The following is a 9,122-nucleotide window of genomic DNA, read 5'->3' as shown; positions in this document are numbered from 1 at the left end:
ATCAACTTCCTCCTGACCTTATAGCCCAAACTTCTATCACACTATTTAAAACCCAACTAAAACATTTTCTAACCAATCACTGGCTTTGCTCATGCAATTTCCCTACCTAAGCACATACCTCCTACAATCTCCCACACCCTCTGCATCATCTACCATATCTATTTCTAAATTACTTTTCATTTCTACAAATGAAATTGTCTCTATGAAATACAAAATACTTATTTTCCTACTCTTTTTTAACCTTCAATCCACATTATTACCTTTGTCTTTATTCTATATTCATTTACTGAAAAAAATTACATTTTAAGCATTTTCTTACTGTAAAACTTGACTAAATGCCTGTTTTTGATGTGTGTCAAATTCCCTACATATGATGTATGTTAAATTCCCTATCTATTTTCTAATGCCTGTATTAATTGTATTTTATACTGTCTTTGAACCTTGAATGTATGTTTAATGCTTTACATTAGATAGTGGAGCTTTTCTCCTCGGGCCTCCACTGAAAATGGACATGTATCCAGTTGGACTAGCCCGGTTAACAAATGTAAAATAAATGTAAAATAAATAAATAAATAAATGAATAAATTAGTTAATGTACACCAGAATATAAAGGGCATTACTACTAGATAGTAGATTATTTGGTAAGATTTTGTAGGTGTGTCTAAGCTATTGGGTTTTCTGATGAAAGTCCAGAAGATTAGATTATATAAGAAGACCAGAAGGGCACTACAGACACAGGATGACAGATAGATAGTACTTTTGCAACCCTTAGCCAGGAAAAGAGTGGAAAGAGCATTGTTTGAAATCTAATTACATATTTTGTATTAATGATTATCTTAGGTCTTGTGGGAGAGTATTGCAACATTTGGATACATATGAGGAATACATTGCTTCACCATGTTTATTATTTGGTTTATGGACTCCTGCAAGATAGGTGTCTCTACATCTAGATGGGAAGTACCACAGCATTTCTGTCTTCAGTGCTGGACATTTGTTTGGTTTATGAAGGATACTTTGGGCCAGTTTACCTTGACTGAATTTATGATATTTGGGGAATTCCAGCCAATTTATTTGGTTAACTGTTAGGCAATGACGGGTTTTACTTGGAAGGTAGGTTGTGAATGTTCCTATTTTATTACAACATTGTTTCAGTTATGTTAAATGGTAGGAGTTGTCATTTGTTAGTAGGGGAGAGGCATAGGAGAGGGTGCAATAGATAGTAGAGGACAGTGATATTTTAGATTGCAAAATGAGGTAGAGGGATGCTTTGTGGAGGGTATCTAGTTTTAAATGTGTTTTTTTTAGTACTTTTGATGTGTAGGTCAAATTTTGATTATCATTTAAGGCAATCCTAAGTAATTTATTACATGTGGCAACCTCATGTCTAGCGTTTTGTGAGGCTAATATAGTAAAGGTATTGTTGTAATCACAGTATTGTTATCTAAAAGGCATAAGGTGCTTGTGCTGGCAGTATTTTTTATCTGGTAATGCCAATGTCAGGAAATAATAGTCGAATGCCCTAGGCTACAGTCTAATTTCCTGTTTTTGAGGCTACTGCTATGATGTTCGGTGTTTAAAAACTGAGGATCTGTGTATCACCTCTTTAGTTTTATGTCCTCAGTGTGTCACCTGCTCTGTTTTAAGTCTCCAACGAACACCCTTCTCAGCCACGCACAAGTATTCCATATCTGTAGCCCTTCCCATATGACTTTTCTTGTAATAACTGGTTTCTTAATGGTAAACTATTATTTATGCTTGATTTTCCTCCCCTGCATAGATTTGTAATTGCCTGATTTACATGGTTTCAATCAGGTCTGCTTCTGGCATTATACAGCTTGGGAGTTTTTGCTTTAATAGTTGTAGCCATACTATTTGAAAGCTGCAAGACTCAAGATGGCAAAAATCAGGACTGTAATTGCTTTCCCATTCTCATACATACTACTGCTGGATGCACTGATTTATAGTACATGCACTGTTTGAGTTCAAGTAAAAAGACCAAGACTAGCTGCTGGTCAGACATTTCATTTGGACAACAATATGCCAGTACATACTGGACACTGATAAGAATCATGGTTGTGGGATGGGTGGCTATCTTGGTCTACTTTAGCCAGCTCAAACTGAGATTAAAAAGATCAAGTAAATGTTATCTTTTTCTCTTAACTGTATACAAGGGCAGTCTTCATCTTATCTGCCCTTCTGACTTTAATTTTCATATCTGGTGATATCAGTATAACCAGGCTTCACAGCCTTGCCCACCAACCTTTTACTACCTTTCTTCCAATTTAACAAGTACATCTCTCTTGCTAATATTAACTGAAATTACCTTACCGATAAGTAGCAATTGCTAGAGGCTTTAACTCAGAAGCATCAAACTAAAATTACAACCAATAGTAGATCATGGAATTCTTTTATTTATTTATTTATTTATTTATTTATTTATTGCAGTTTTGCAATTTTTCAGCTTACCAGCACAAAAACTAAAGCCACATTTTAAAATTTATCTTATTAAATTTTTGACTACAGTTACTGAAACTATCTATATATTCAAGCAGATCTAATGAATACTTCCAATAGATTAAAAAAGCATTACACTATATGGTAAGCAAGCCTCAGGAAGTAATTTTCAAGTGATTTATTGTAAATCTTGCTTTATCATTCATGCTGTGTGTAAGAATTCACAATCATATTCACACTAAAACAAAGAATTTTACACTGGCAAAGATAATCAAGCATCAGGTAAAGAAAATGTAAAATGTCCCAGTTCACCTTGATGAGACAGTGAAGTAACCACGCAGTTTTATATGTATACCTGAGAGAGTGTTCCCTACCCTGAATTCTTTGTTCTAAAATTTTAATTTAAATGTATATGATTTGTAAGTAAGCCATCTACTGTAGACAGCTGATCATCTGAATTAATTGGGACCTAGGGTGGTTCGGATAATCAAACATATATTGAACCAGATAAAAACTGCAAAAATCTTGTCTTTTCTGCATGTGTTTCAACGATTCAGTGATTTCAGTGGACAATAAAGAATATTTTTTCACACGACTCGGCTATATAATGTTTAAATATTCAGACTTTATCATTTATCATACCCCAAAACTTTGAAGGGCGTGTTCAGGTAATTGATGTTTCTGATAACTAACGTTCGGATAATTGACTTTGCACTGTATAGAGCTTTTCTCCTTCAGCCACAGCTGAAAAGGGGCCTTTCTTGGCCCAGTTGGACTTTCTCAATTAACAAATTCTAATAAATAATAAACAAATAAACTTGTGTATGCTCTTATCTGTTGGCCTTACCATGGGTTATTGCAGGCTTATAAAAGTGGATGTCCATGTCATTCCTTGTTTATCCTGAGTTTGTAGGTTTATTTTTATGGCTTGACTTTCTTTTTGTCTTTGAATTTTCCTACACATGGGCAAGGCATATCAAGTTAAAAGAGTCGTGGCATTAGCAGACAACCAGGTAAAAGATTTTAATGTTGGATACATGAGGTCCTAGTTGCAAGAAAAGATAAAACAAGGTCTGGGAATGAGTTAAACAAAAAGCAAAGAAGCAGTATTGTAACCAAGATGGGTCAACATTTTTGGCCTCTCAGTTTTTATTTGATTGTTTGTTTGATTTTTTTAAGGGTGGGTGGATTTATTTATTTATTTATCTTGTTGTTAACCACAAAAGTGTACTGGTAAAGTACCCCTTGCAACAACAATTTGGGCTTGCAGCCCAGTTCTATTAAAATTAAACAACAGAAAACAGCAACATTAGTAGTTATTATGCTTGTGATTCTAGGTACCACTGAGGAGCCATCTCAGTTTCCCAATTACCCCAGACCACTAGCTGGATAAGTGATTTGCTCAGAGTCAGAGAGAATCAAAACCAAGACTACAGGAAACAGCTCATTTACAGTTTATAGCTTTAATCCTCTGCACTGTCTGCCAGATTATAATAAATTGTAACAATCAGCAGAATTCAAACCTGTGCACCAATCCAGTTACCTCCAAAGAATTTTGAGATGACTGCATAGCTCTCAACTGTATAGATTTTTGCTTCATATTTTTGGTCTGTTCCTCATAAAATTTGTGATTTGCTGGAAACCACTATGGATTAAAATAACTAAATGACATATATTTGAGTTTCAGACTTAATATCTTTCAAGAAATGCATGCTAACACAAATCCTGTTAATCTAACAACTTTCTAAGTTTATACGAACAATATTTAAAATTTGTCACAATTTTTAGGGATTTATCCACCCCCCCCCCCAATTATTTTAGATTTTGTCCAGATTTCTTGCACCAAGAGGTTGAGAGGTATGGATGACTGCCTTAAACTCTCAGCTACAACTACAAGTAGTGGCCAAGGTGGGACAATATCTTTGGCTTCTTAGTTTTTATTTGTTTCTTTGTTTGTTTGACTGACTTTTTATGGGTGGATTTATTTTTTTGTTTATATATTTTACTGATTGGTTGGCTTGCTGTTAGGCACATAAATGAACTGGTAAAGTATCCCTTTCAACTATGATATGCAGTAAAAGAGAAATGTATAAAATAATATATACTTACAGGAGATAACATGGATACTCACTAGAACAAATTGTGCTTGTTAGGACATAAAAAATATCTGGCTCTGTTACTTGTATAACCTTAAGTAGCATAAGGTACAGGAATGAAGTGGTTAAAGACAGATGGAACAATGGAGCGTGTCTGTGATGGAGACATTCTGTAACAGTGACATACAAACAGTGGCCAAATAAGCTGAGAAATCATGGACACATTACAACATGACCAAGACTGCAAGGTTGAGCTGCTCTGCTGTCTATCTGGCTCAAAGATTTGTGACTATCTGCACTACAGATGCCCCACTGTATCAAGTATCTGTCAGACATTTAGGCAAACACCATGATAATGAAGAAACAGCTTTATTTTTCTGACCACATTCCCTTAACATGTGCCTAATATACTCCATCAGCACTACACCAATATTCTTGTATAATCAACAGTGCTTAACTTGGTTTTTCATGTGATAAGAGTGGAAAAACTGAGACGACATTCATAAGAAGGGATAGTTGAGGATAAGCTTTATCAGAAGTGGGACATAATTTAAAAAGGTAAAGGTCATTAAGAATAAGCAGCATACATTATTCCTTTATTCCTCCAATAAGTTAATAGAGCTTGTATAGTTGCAACTGCTATGTAAATACAGAAGCTTAGGTAAAGAAACTGTCTTAATTAAAAGAGTTAGAAGTTATCTTGCAAATAGGTCACTAAGCCTGCAAGTAATTGTTAGTCAAATAAAAGATATGCTACAAAAATTAAACTATATCATGTGGCACTATTTCGTGCCTTCGTTGAAGGTTGGACATCGAGCTGGCACCTTGGCATTCGTGAAAATCTACTGCTAATCATTAGCAGACCGGAGTTCCACTGTGGCCACCCCTAACCAGGAAAAGCTGAAAGACACACAACAACAACAACATGTGGCACTACTTCCATCAGAATAATTTCAACCAGCATCTGCTATCATAGCATATCCAGTGGCCAAATTAATCAACAGATTAGTCTCAGAGCAATATCATCAAACTGAATAAGCAACAAAAGGGCTAATTAGGTCAAACAAAGCCAACTTTAAGGCTAAGATAGCCTCCCAGGTGAAAGATAACCATAAGGCATTCTTCAGCTATGTCAGAAACCTAATGGGCAGCACACAGCAATGTGCTGAACTGGTGGTTAATGGTGTCACATTCACTGAGCCTGGTGATACAATTAACCTGTTAGTGGACAAATTCACTTCTAAATTTACCACCTCCTCCCCACAACCATACCTCAATAAATACCCACAAACATAACCCCTTCAACTATAACTAGGGGACATGTACTAACTGCACTTGCCAAAGTCAAAAATACAGCCTCAAAGTGCCCTGATAACATCCGGGATGCGACCTGAAGAGTCTAAAATATAACTTATCAGGAATCCTGGAGTCACTATTTAACCATAGTCTTAAAACAGGCTTTGTGCCACAAGAATAGAGGACTACGACAATCATTCCCCTTCATAAGGGAGGATCTTTAACAGACCCTGGAAACTAAAAAACAATTAGTCTGACTAGCCTTATTTATAAAATCAAGGAAAGAATTATCATAGAAATTATCAACAAGGACATAGGAGACTTCCAGACACTGGATCCATTGAGTGTGTTGTTTGCAGTTTTACTGGATCCATCTTAGTTTGGCTTTGTCAAAGGAAGGTCATGCTTCCTGAACCTGGTGGACTTCTCTGAAAAGGTCACTATGGAAATAGATGAGGGGCAAACAGTACATACTGCCTACATAAATATGTCTAAAGCATTTGATACAATACCCCACTCAGGCATTGTCAGCAAACTTATAAACTTATGGAACTAGGCCTAAACCCCTTTATAATATGTTGAATAGCTAGCTGGCTCATGAATAGGACCCAAGAGGTTAGGATCACTGAGGCCACCTCCACCAATATCCCGTTCAAAAGCAAGAGTCCCTCAGGGCTCTGTGCTGGTCCCACTCCTCTTTGACATCTACTTCTCTGAGGCCAAAGCCAATGTCAAAGGCATCTGGCTGTCCAAGTTGACAGATGATTGCAAACTGGGAGCAGTCATTGAATTCCACCAACACATAACACCTTTCAGGAAGGTCTAAGACACACAAATGCTCGATGTTAAAGCCATGGATTGAAACTCAATGCAAAAACATGCATTTTAGTACCTTTTGGGATGTCAGCTACCCTAAGTAACTACGTCATCAATAAAGCACCCCTAAAAGTTGATTTACTAGTCATGGATATGGGAACTCATGTAGACAGTAACCTATCCTTCGACCAACATGTGTCCTAGGTAGTAAGAAAATCGTTCTATGTTGCTCAACTTATAAGTAAGGGAATGACATCTAGGTCCAGAGAGGCCACCGTACCGCTGTGCTCAACCCTCATCAGACCCATCATAGAGTATAATGCCACTTTTGATATGTACCTGTCCAGACCCATGCAGCAACCTGAACGTCCACAAAGGTTCCTTACAAAATGAATACAGGAAGTAAGCACAAAATCCTAAGCTGCTTACCTAAAAGCCCTGTCTCTTTACTCTGTATCATACAGACTACTGAGAACTGATCTCTGCCTGGCATACAAGGCATTCCTGGACCCTGTTTTGATAAACCTTTTGCACATCTGCAAAGCAAACAGCATCAGAACAACTTGATCAAAAGACCTAACTTCTGCTCATACATAAGTAGGACATGTTGGAGGGACAGATGTGTTTCTCATTGAATTCTCATTCCCTGGAACAGGCTCCCCATCCATGTGAAGCAGAATTCCTCTCTAACCCTGTATAAGCATGACTTGAACCAGTGAATAGGTAATGGGAACTCTACACCTGGTCTGGCGTCTACATTTCTGATGGATAGAGGCAGTCAGTAAATCAGCTCCTATATAAATCAAATTTGTGGATGACATTTGGTTTGCATGGCTAGGCTTATAAAGGCTATAGGGGTCTTTAGCCTAGTATACACCTATGGACCATTGAAGCTATATTTGCTAAAGTTCTGGAAATAGTCCTTTACAATCTAGATCCATAACGCTAGTACTCATAATGACCTCTCAAACTATAGACTTATTGGTATCCTGTCTTCTTCATCAAAAATATTAGAAAATGTACTCAGAAACAACTACTCAGCCACATCCTAAAAAAAAAAAAAATCAACTTTCAAAATTCCAACATGGGTTTCAACCAGGCTAGAGTACTACAGCATCCTTATTATAGTTCTTAAACTTCATGAATCGATATAAAAAACAAAGACTGTACACAGCTTCTATCCTTCTCAATCTTTTCAAATTCTTTGGTCCCATATACTACCCCGTATTAGTCCACAGACTTCCAAATATGAACAATAGTCTCACCACCCTGCAATGGTTCACTAGTTACCTCTCCAACAGATCTCAAGCTGTATGGAAGGCTCAGTTGTACTCTGATTTTGAAGATAGTTCGCTAGGTGTACTATAATAGTTTGTATTAGGACTCATCCTATTTAACATCTTTGCCAACAACATGCATATTGTAACAGTAGTGCAATAAACAGATAATTCTGTCCTCATATGTACAGCCCACACCCTTAACCAGTTACAAATTCCAAGCCAACAAATCTTGCACAAACTAGAATTCTGGTTAATTAACTCAAACTCCTGCTGAATTCAAAAGACCAAACTGATTCTTTTTGAGTCTGTAACCTCAGTCAGACAAACATCAGACATCTCCATTGCATCTCTTACCAATGTTCCCATTGGCTAATTTACCTGTGCTAAACTTCACAGAGTCAGTATAGGCCACAAACTCCACCTCAACAAACATATAGAGTTTGCTGTATCAAAAACCAACAAGAAACTTGACATGCTTTACAAGGTCTGAGTATAAATAACTTACACTGCCAAGTCTTTACTACTAACCAGCCTATTATACTCTTCCTCCATTATAATCAATACTCTTAAAACTCAGCTACTAAAGTTATAGAAAAAATATGTTGTAGTTGTCCCTAAAGAAACAAATCTCTGCATAGCTTTGCAAAAGGCAAAGTGGCTTGCATTAAAACACACATTCACTTTAAACTAACTAAAGGCACTCCACAACATAATATACACACTTAATAAATGCCCCATAATTGTTACTATTAACCAACAAATTCTATGAAACCAGCCAGCTAACATCCCAAAATCTAAACCCTCTGACAGTAACTGTATCAAATAGCCACTAAAGCAATTAATTATATTCACTACAAGTAGCCAAATCATGGAACTCTGTACCATGTAACCTAAGGGACATGTTGAATATTTAACAGTTCCCAGACAGCAACATTTGATCTCTGATGGTTGTTAATGCTGGGAGCATTAATAATAAAGCTTTTTTTATTTTTTTTATTGGAGAATTTGCAACCTTCCCACAAGATTGATATTGTTATTGTTTGTGAAACATCATTAAAGAACAATGACTGGAAACCAGTTTTGTCAGGGTATAAATGTTTTTACTGTAACAGACATTCTAACAAAAAATCAGGTACAGGTGTCATGACAGGGATTAATGATAGTTATGAGACATGTGATT

The sequence above is a fragment of the Protopterus annectens genome, chromosome 2.part1 (genome assembly GCF_019279795.1).
Source record: "Protopterus annectens isolate FY-2018-M chromosome 2.part1, PAN1.0, whole genome shotgun sequence".
In the NCBI taxonomy this organism is placed as follows: Eukaryota; Metazoa; Chordata; order Ceratodontiformes; family Protopteridae; genus Protopterus; species Protopterus annectens.
This window is presented reverse-complemented; position numbering follows the sequence as displayed.